Here is an 11,522-nt window from a genome sequence, read left to right on the forward strand (position 1 = left end):
TTCATTCCTAATGGACTTTCCCCCTTTTTTTGTGGTTACTTGGTTTTTTCTCGAGTTAGATGGGGTACATTTTTCTTTTATTTTTCTATATATATATATATTTCCATTCTTATATTTTACGATCAGTTTTTTCAGCTTTATTAATTGTATACATATTAATCTATTGACGTTTTGTATCATTTTATAGCTGTAGAAGATTATGTATCAATAAAAAAAATTCTAAAAATGAAAAATGAAATTGGCAAAACAATCACTAGACATATGGTGCAGAGTCACGTCGAGTTACATTGTGAGGTCGAGTCCATTTTATCATTCATTTGGCTTATAACCACAGACAGGATGCCATCCGTCAGCCTGGTGGTTCGCGCTTTAAAGCTTTTGTAAATCTCCGCCAATGTGGGAACGGGTTTGCAGCAAGAATGTCCAGGTTGTGAGGATCTTTGAGTACATGGCCTGCTTTTCCGAGGCAGGGGAAGTGTAGGAAGAGTCCATGGAGGTGAGGCTTGTTTCTCTGATGTTCTCTGCTCTCCAAAGTTCTCTCCAGTTCCTTGCAGTCATGTGCAGAGCAGTAGCAATACAAAGGCGTGAAGTATCGACAAGGAGCTCAGAGACCTCGGCCTTCACCCTGCCTCATGTAGCTGAATCCTGGACTTCCTGTCAAATCGCCGGCAGGTGGTAAGAGTGGGCTCCATCTCCTCTGTCTATCTGAACCCTCAGCATACATAACCAACAGTGTTGTCTCTTTGCCCCCTCCTTTACTCTCTGTATTCCCATGACGTGTCGCCACCCACAGCTCCAATCTGTTAATTAAATTTGCTGACTACACTACACTGACTGGCCGAATCCCAAATAATAACGAGGCAGCCGACAGAGAAGAAGCCATCACCCCGACACAGTGGTGTCAAGAAAACAACCTCTCCCTCATTGTGACAAAACCAAAGAAGCTGGTTGTGGATTACAGGAGGAATGGAGACAGGGACCAAATTCATCATTTCCAAAACTGTTATTGACACAACATGCACATTTTAATATTGATCATGGCACAATGTATTTTATATATCGTTAATGACATTATACATATTTACAGATTGTTACTGACAGAGAATCGTATAATTTCTGTTCCGTGTGTTATCTGAATGTACTTGCCTGTGATGCTGCCATAAGTCAATGTTTCTCTACCTGTATCTTCCCGTACTTGTGTACTTGGCAATAAATTCAACAGGACCTGACAAATCTCAGTGAGATTTGATTAGTGATGATCATCTTGGCAGCTCGGTAGGTCGAATGTGTGAGACAATACACTGTTAAATGCAAAACCTTGAATAGTGTCGATGATCAGAGGGATCTTAGACTCCAAGTTCATCGCTCCCTGAAAGAGACTGCACAGATTGATCGGGTGTTTAAGAAGGCAAAAGACATGGTTGTCTTTATTAGTTGAATCATTGAGTTCAGAAGTCAGGAAGTTGTGTTGCGGCTGTTCCGAGCCTGCGGTCGTACTGTGACTGTTTCTTTAAGAGCGCCGGCGTGAGGAGGCGGGACTATGACGTCAGACAGGCTGACAGAGCTGACTGTGGACTGAACCATAAGAGAGAGAGAGAGCGATCTGCAGACAGGCAGTCGGCCAGTCTAAGGATAGAGCGAGAGAGAGAGAGAGAGAGAGAGATTGGAAAAGCTGATCGCTTCAGTTAGTCGCAGCTGAGGCTTGGAACTCTCCTATGCCCACAAGAGTGGGTTGATCATCGGTACACGGAACCACAACGAATTTGTGTGGCTGTCACTTCGTATAATCCATAGGAGTGGATTTTAGAATATATTGTGTTAACCCTTGCCTGGGTATGTTGTGTGGTAACCCCTGGAAGACGGTATTCCTGTGACAGGTCACTTTCGTTGATAACTCGTCTGTGGACGGATTCAGCGGATAAGAACTTCGTCGATGGTTATTTTGAAGTAACGGCCTTTTCTCTACGTTTCACCCTGGATCACAAATATCTCTCTCCCATCATTTATTCCGTAGATTACTGAACTCTCCTACTTTACCGTCTCAAGATCCTAAGCTTTGTTCCCTCAGGCTCGATAGTCTGGGAGTTATATTTACACATAGTATTTACATAACTTTATTTCGTTAAGTTACTATATTATGAGTAGATGCTAATAAACAGAGTGCTTTTAACATCAAAACCAGACTCCAGTGTGAACAGTATTGCTGTTGGTTCGTTTCTAAAACGTTACAGTTCGTAACACAGTTTTATAAAACTAGTTAGACCACATCTGGAGTGTTCCATACAGTTCTGGTCGCCCCCATTCTCGGAAGGATATCGGGGCTTTGGTTAATTACGTGATATTTATCTTCTTATATTAAATCACAATCGTTAAAATCTATTGTTATGAATTAGGTTCTACTGCTACCGCAGAGACAACGAATTTCATGACATATGCCGGTGCTATTAAACCTGATTCTGATATTGATATGGGAGACCCACCACCGGTCACCTGATCCCAGTTACCGCAGATCGTAATGTGAGATTGAAGCCTTTTCCATATATTTCCATTCCACAGAAATGACAACAATTTTCTGGATGGAATCCACTTACTTTTTTCATTAATAGGTCGTATTCATGCTGTGAAAATGAGGATTTACCTAGATTTTTATATATTTTCCAAAATATACCTATCTTTCTAACTAAAAGAAAATTCGATCAAATTGACTCACTTATTTCTTCCTTTATTTGGAACAATAAGAGTCCAAGAATTAATAAGTATCATTTACAAAAATCTGAAAAAGATGGTGGACTTGCACTGCCTAATTTAAGAGTATTATTGGGCTGTGAATATTAGACAATTATGTTTTTGGTTATATTGTCTTGATAAGAACCAAAATCCACTGTGGGTTTATTTGGAATTAAAAGCAGTTAAACAATTTCATTTAACTTCAATATTAGGAACTCCATTACTTTTACAGCTCTCTAAAATTCCAAATTTAAATCTTTACCCGGTTATTAAACAATCCCTACGGATTTGGGTTCAGTTTCGTTTTTTGAAAAAAATTTAAACAATTTAAGATGACTAGTTTTTTACATCGAAACTTCTCATTTATACCTTCAACAACTGACCCCATTTTTCTCCTATGGAAAAATAAAGGGATCCATTCCGTGATGGTCCATTATGATCTTTGAAGAGTTAATTAACAAATTTTCTCTCGCTCATACACATTTTTTCCAATATGTTCAGTTTAGACATTTTTACAACAATATTTACCTAAGATTTCTTGTTTACAAGAATCTGATATGTAGGATACCATTTTGAAATTGAATCCCTTTGTGAAAGGTTCAATTGGCAGAATTTATAATTTATTTTTGTTACGAAACGAGAACCTATCACTCAAGATTAAACAAGATTGGGAGAGAGAACTTAATATGACTGTAACGTTCTCCTTCGGGTGTACTAATAACGCCGAATTCAACGTCGAGATCAACCACAGTCAATGAAACCAGATCGCAGTAAGATTAACCATTTACTGTTCACTCTTCTCATTAACATATGGTGAAAACTGTTGATAAAACAATACAAGATTGATACAGTGTTTGTTCCTTTCTTAATATCACATTTCAATTGTAAATACTTGTAAAGGTGACTATAACTACATTACACTAAGGTGCAGTATACAGGGAGAGTTTACCTGCGCCATTGACTACTTTAAATATACTTCAATGCAAACTATCCGCAACTCTTTAACTCACGAAAACAGAAACATTATCGACCGTCGTTACTTTTAACAAGATTGGCGTTAACATCTTAGTTCAATATATCGATTATCTATTAATTTACAGCGTTGCTCTCACTGTGATTTCTAATGCTTGCAAAACAACTTCTGCTCAGGTCTGCCTCGTGGTGAGCTCCCCCCACACTCGCGTTGATCTCAAACCGGTATTTTCCCACAAGACGCGGCGAAACCGGATGTTACGTCATCGCATGCTGATATATTTTACATGCAATTAATATACTTTAAACACTTCTAATTCTAACTAGAAAATACTAACAAATGAATTACTAAGCGAAAATATTATAAACTAAATAACTGTCGTAAAGACAACACAATGACCTGTGTTAATGAATATTGGCTTCGAGTTTTGAAAAATGTAAATTCCTCTTCTGAATGTGCCAGCCATTGTTTAATTCAATTTAAAACTGTTCACCGTTATTATTTAACAAAGGGGAGACGATCAAAAATATTTCCTAGTATAGACAAATGCTGAGATAGATGTAAAACTGAAGTAGCTACTTTGTCACATATGTTCTGGTCATGTTCTTCATTAAAATAGTTTTGGAAATCTTTTTTTTTCTACAAGTTGTAAAGCTCTGAAAATTAATTTACAAACAAATAGATTGACTGTTCTATTTGGAATAGTTCCACATCATATTCAGGGTATTTCATCTTCAGATCAACATGTAATTGCATTTGTTACACTACTGACAAGAAGGGCTGTTTTATTAAAATGGAAAGATATTTCTTCCCCTACATTAACTGAATCGTGTTCTCAAGGAATGTTATGTCTTAGTTAGGAAAAAATAGTAGAACATTTGATCCTCGATTCGATATTGAGAGAAGATGGGGCTCTTTTGCCAAATATTATCATTTAATTTGAATTATGCTATATGGTTTCTGTCCGATTTTATTTTTTTTATAAATGTGATATGACGGTTGATGATTCTTTTTCTTAAAAAATTAGATGATGGTCAAATGTATTGCTCCGGAGGGTTCATTCCTAATGGACTTTCCCCCTTTTTTTGTGGTTACTGGGTTTTTTCTCGAGTTAGATGGGGTACATTTTTCTTTTATTTTTCTATATATATATATTTCCATTCTTATATTTTACGATCAGTTTTTTCAGCTTTATTAATTGTATACATATTAATCTATTGACGTTTTGTATCATTTTATAGCTGTAGAAGATTATGTATCAATAAAAAAGATTCTAAAAATGAAAAATGAAATTGGCAAAACAATCACTAGACATATGGTGCAGAGTCACGTCGAGTTACATTGTGAGGTCGAGTCCATTTTATCATTCATTTGGCTTATAACCACAGACAGGATGCCATCCGTCAGCCTGGTGGTTCGCGCTTTAAAGCTTTTGTATCTCTCCGCCAATGTGGGAGCGGGTTTACAGCAAGAATGTCCAGGTTGTGAGGGTCTTTGAGTACATGGCCTGCTTTTCCGAGGCAGGGGAAGTGTAGGAAGAGTCCATGGAGGTGAGGCTTGTTTCTCTGATGTTCTCTGCTCTCCAAAGTTCTCTCCAGTTCCTTGCAGTCATGGGCAGAGCAGTAGCAATACAAAGGCGTGAAGTATCGACAAGGAGCTCAGAGACCTCGGCCTTCACCCTGCCTCATGTAGCTGAATCCTGGACTTCCTGTCAAATCGCCGGCAGGTGGTAAGAGTGGGCTCCATCTCCTCTGTCTATCTGAACCCTCAGCATACATAACCAACAGGGTTGTCTCTTTGCCCCCTCCTTTACTCTCTGTATTCCCATGACGTGTCGCCACCCACAGCTCCAATCTGTTAATTAAATTTGCTGACTACACTACACTGACTGGCCGAATCCCAAATAATAACGAGGCAGCCGACAGAGAAGAAACCATCACCCCGACACAGTGGTGTCAAGAAAACAACCTCTCCCTCATTGTGACAAAACCAAAGAAGCTGGTTGTGGATTACAGGAGGAATGGAGACAGGGACCAAATTCATCATTTCCAAAACTGTTATTGACACAACATGCACATTTTAATATTGATCATGGCACAATGTATTTTATATATCGTTAATGACATTATACATATTTACAGATTGTTACTGACAGAGAATCGTATAATTTCTGTTCCGTGTGTTATCTGAATGTACTTGCCTGTGATGCTGCCATAAGTCAATGTTTCTCTACCTGTATCTTCCCGTACTTGTGTACTTGGCAATAAATTCAACAGGACCTGACAAATCTCAGTGAGATTTGATTAGTGATGATCATCTTGGCAGCTCGGTAGGTCGAATGTGTGAGACAATACACTGTTAAATGCAAAACCTTGAATAGTGTCGATGATCAGAGGGATCTTAGACTCCAAGTTCATCGCTCCCTGAAAGAGACTGCACAGATTGATCGGGTGTTTAAGAAGGCAAAAGACATGGTTGTCTTTATTAGTTGAATCATTGAGTTCAGAAGTCAGGAAGTTGTGTTGCGGCTGTTCCGAGCCTGCGGTCGTACTGTGACTGTTTCTTTAAGAGCGCCGGCGTGAGGAGGCGGGACTATGACGTCAGACAGGCTGACAGAGCTGACTGTGGACTGAACCATAAGAGAGAGAGAGAGCGATCTGCAGACAGGCAGTCGGCCAGTCTAAGGATAGAGCGAGAGAGAGAGAGAGAGAGAGAGAGAGAGATTGGAAAAGCTGATCGCTTCAGTTAGTCGCAGCTGAGGCTTGGAACTCTCCTATGCCCACAAGAGTGGGTTGATCATCGGTACACGGAACCACAACGAATTTGTGTGGCTGTCACTTCGTATAATCCATAGGAGTGGATTTTAGAATATATTGTGTTAACCCTTGCCTGGGTATGTTGTGTGGTAACCCCTGGAAGACGGTATTCCTGTGACAGGTCACTTTCGTTGATAACTCGTCTGTGGACGGATTCAGCGGATAAGAACTTCGTCGATGGTTATTTTGAAGTAACGGCCTTTTCTCTACGTTTCACCCTGGATCACAAATATCTCTCTCCCATCATTTATTCCGTAGATTACTGAACTCTCCTACTTTACCGTCTCAAGATCCTAAGCTTTGTTCCCTCAGGCTCGATAGTCTGGGAGTTATATTTACACATAGTATTTACATAACTTTATTTCGTTAAGTTACTATATTATGAGTAGATGCTAATAAACAGAGTGCTTTTAACATCAAAACCAGACTCCAGTGTGAACAGTATTGCTGTTGGTTCGTTTCTAAAACGTTACAGTTCGTAACACAGTTTTATAAAACTAGTTAGACCACATCTGGAGTGTTCCATACAGTTCTGGTCGCCCCCATTCTCGGAAGGATATCGGGGCTTTGGTTAATTACGTGATATTTATCTTCTTATATTAAATCACAATCGTTAAAATCTATTGTTATGAATTAGGTTCTACTGCTACCGCAGAGACAACGAATTTCATGACATATGCCGGTGCTATTAAACCTGATTCTGATATTGATATGGGAGACCCACCACCGGTCACCTGATCCCAGTTACCGCAGATCGTAATGTGAGATTGAAGCCTTTTCCATATATTTCCATTCCACAGAAATGACAACAATTTTCTGGATGGAATCCACTTACTTTTTTCATTAATAGGTCGTATTCATGCTGTGAAAATGAGGATTTACCTAGATTTTTATATATTTTCCAAAATATACCTATCTTTCTAACTAAAAGAAAATTCGATCAAATTGACTCACTTATTTCTTCCTTTATTTGGAACAATAAGAGTCCAAGAATTAATAAGTATCATTTACAAAAATCTGAAAAAGATGGTGGACTTGCACTGCCTAATTTAAGAGTATTATTGGGCTGTGAATATTAGACAATTATGTTTTTGGTTATATTGTCTTGATAAGAACCAAAATCCACTGTGGGTTTATTTGGAATTAAAAGCAGTTAAACAATTTCATTTAACTTCAATATTAGGAACTCCATTACTTTTACAGCTCTCTAAAATTCCAAATTTAAATCTTTACCCGGTTATTAAACAATCCCTACGGATTTGGGTTCAGTTTCGTTTTTTGAAAAAAATTTAAACAATTTAAGATGACTAGTTTTTTACATCGAAACTTCTCATTTATACCTTCAACAACTGACCCCATTTTTCTCCTATGGAAAAATAAAGGGATCCATTCCGTGATGGTCCATTATGATCTTTGAAGAGTTAATTAACAAATTTTCTCTCGCTCATACACATTTTTTCCAATATGTTCAGTTTAGACATTTTTACAACAATATTTACCTAAGATTTCTTGTTTACAAGAATCTGATATGTAGGATACCATTTTGAAATTGAATCCCTTTGTGAAAGGTTCAATTGGCAGAATTTATAATTTATTTTTGTTACGAAACGAGAACCTATCACTCAAGATTAAACAAGATTGGGAGAGAGAACTTAATATGACTGTAACGTTCTCCTTCGGGTGTACTAATAACGCCGAATTCAACGTCGAGATCAACCACAGTCAATGAAACCAGATCGCAGTAAGATTAACCATTTACTGTTCACTCTTCTCATTAACATATGGTGAAAACTGTTGATAAAACAATACAAGATTGATACAGTGTTTGTTCCTTTCTTAATATCACATTTCAATTGTAAATACTTGTAAAGGTGACTATAACTACATTACACTAAGGTGCAGTATACAGGGAGAGTTTACCTGCGCCATTGACTACTTTAAATATACTTCAATGCAAACTATCCGCAACTCTTTAACTCACGAAAACAGAAACATTATCGACCGTCGTTACTTTTAACAAGATCGGCGTTAACATCTTAGTTCAATATATCGATTATCTATTAATTTACAGCGTTGCTCTCACTGTGATTTCTAATGCTTGCAAAACAACTTCTGCTCAGGTCTGCCTCGTGGTGAGCTCCCCCCACACTCGCGTTGATCTCAAACCGGTATTTTCCCACAAGACGCGGCGAAACCGGATGTTACGTCATCGCATGCTGATATATTTTACATGCAATTAATATACTTTAAACACTTCTAATTCTAACTAGAAAATACTAACAAATGAATTACTAAGCGAAAATATTATAAACTAAATAACTGTCGTAAAGACAACACAATGACCTGTGTTAATGAATATTGGCTTCGAGTTTTGAAAAATGTAAATTCCTCTTCTGAATGTGCCAGCCATTGTTTAATTCAATTTAAAACTGTTCACCGTTATTATTTAACAAAGGGGAGACGATCAAAAATATTTCCTAGTATAGACAAATGCTGAGATAGATGTAAAACTGAAGTAGCTACTTTGTCACATATGTTCTGGTCATGTTCTTCATTAAAATAGTTTTGGAAATCTTTTTTTTTCTACAAGTTGTAAAGCTCTGAAAATTAATTTACAAACAAATAGATTGACTGTTCTATTTGGAATAGTTCCACATCATATTCAGGGTATTTCATCTTCAGATCAACATGTAATTGCATTTGTTACACTACTGACAAGAAGGGCTGTTTTATTAAAATGGAAAGATATTTCTTCCCCTACATTAACTGAATCGTGTTCTCAAGGAATGTTATGTCTTAGTTAGGAAAAAATAGTAGAACATTTGATCCTCGATTCGATATTGAGAGAAGATGGGGCTCTTTTGCCAAATATTATCATTTAATTTGAATTATGCTATATGGTTTCTGTCCGATTTTATTTTTTTTATAAATGTGATATGACGGTTGATGATTCTTTTTCTTAAAAAATTAGATGATGGTCAAATGTATTGCTCCGGAGGGTTCATTCCTAATGGACTTTCCCCCTTTTTTTGTGGTTACTGGGTTTTTTCTCGAGTTAGATGGGGTACATTTTTCTTTTATTTTTCTATATATATATATTTCCATTCTTATATTTTACGATCAGTTTTTTCAGCTTTATTAATTGTATACATATTAATCTATTGACGTTTTGTATCATTTTATAGCTGTAGAAGATTATGTATCAATAAAAAAGATTCTAAAAATGAAAAATGAAATTGGCAAAACAATCACTAGACATATGGTGCAGAGTCACGTCGAGTTACATTGTGAGGTCGAGTCCATTTTATCATTCATTTGGCTTATAACCACAGACAGGATGCCATCCGTCAGCCTGGTGGTTCGCGCTTTAAAGCTTTTGTATCTCTCCGCCAATGTGGGAGCGGGTTTACAGCAAGAATGTCCAGGTTGTGAGGGTCTTTGAGTACATGGCCTGCTTTTCCGAGGCAGGGGAAGTGTAGGAAGAGTCCATGGAGGTGAGGCTTGTTTCTCTGATGTTCTCTGCTCTCCAAAGTTCTCTCCAGTTCCTTGCAGTCATGGGCAGAGCAGTAGCAATACAAAGGCGTGAAGTATCGACAAGGAGCTCAGAGACCTCGGCCTTCACCCTGCCTCATGTAGCTGGATCGCCGGCAGGTGGTAAGAGTGGGCTCCATCTCCTCTGTCTATCTGAACCCTCAGCATACATAACCAACAGGGTTGTCTCTTTGCCCCCTCCTTTACTCTCTGTATTCCCATGACGTGTCGCCACCCACAGCTTCAATCTGTTAATTAAATTTGCTGACTACACTACACTGACTGGCCGAATCCCAAATAATAACGAGGCAGCCGACAGAGAAGAAACCATCACCCCGACACAGTGGTGTCAAGAAAACAACCTCTCCCTCATTGTGACAAAACCAAAGAAGCTGGTTGTGGATTACAGGAGGAATGGAGACAGGGACCAAATTCATCATTTCCAAAACTGTTATTGACACAACATGCACATTTTAATATTGATCATGGCACAATGTATTTTATATATCGTTAATGGCATACATATTTACAGATTGTTACTGACAGAGAATCGTATAATTTCTGTTCCGTGTGTTATCTGAATGTACTTGCCTGTGATGCTGCCACAAGTCAGTGTTTCTCTGTCCCTGTACCTTCCCGTACTTGTGCACTTGGCACTAAATTCAACAGGACCTGACAAATCTCAGTGAGATTTGATTAGTGATGATCATCTTGGCAGCTCGGTAGGTCGAATGTGTGAGACAATACACTGTTAAATGCAAAACCTTGAATAGTGTCGATGATCAGAGGGATCTTAGACTCCAAGTTCATCGCTCCCTGAAAGAGACTGCACAGATTGATCGGGTGTTTAAGAAGGCAAAAGACATGGTTGTCTTTATTAGTTGAAACATTGAGTTCAAAGGTCGGGAAGTTGTGTTGCGGCTGTTCCGAACCTGCGGTCGTACTGTGACTGTTTCTTTAAGAGCGCCGGCGTGAGGAGGCGGGACTATGACGTCAGACACAGGCTGACAGAGCTGACTGTGGACTGAACCATACGAGAGAGAGAGAAAGAGCGATCTGCAGACAGGCGAGAGAGAGAAAGAAAGAGAGAGAGTTCTGCGGACAGGCAGTCGGCCAGTCTAAAGAGAGAGAGAGACTGGAAAAGCTGATCGCTTCAGTTAGTCGCAGCTGAGGCTTGGAACTCTCCTATGCCCACAAGAGTGGGTTGATCATCGGTACACGGAAACACAACGAATGTGTGTGGCTGTCACTTCGTATAATCCGTAGGAGTGGAGTTTGGAATATCTCGTGTTAACCCTTGCCTGGGTGTGTTGTGTGGTATCCCCTGGAAGACGGTATTCCTGTGACAGGTCACTTTCGCTGAGAACTTGTCTGTGGACGGATTCAACGGATAAGAACTTCGTCAGCGGTTATTTTGATGTAACGGTCTTTTCTGTACGTTTCACCCTGGATTACAAACATCTCTCTCCCATTAT

The sequence above is a fragment of the Hypanus sabinus genome, unplaced genomic scaffold (assembly GCF_030144855.1).
Source record: "Hypanus sabinus isolate sHypSab1 unplaced genomic scaffold, sHypSab1.hap1 scaffold_548, whole genome shotgun sequence".
Classification (NCBI taxonomy): Eukaryota; Metazoa; Chordata; class Chondrichthyes; order Myliobatiformes; family Dasyatidae; genus Hypanus; species Hypanus sabinus.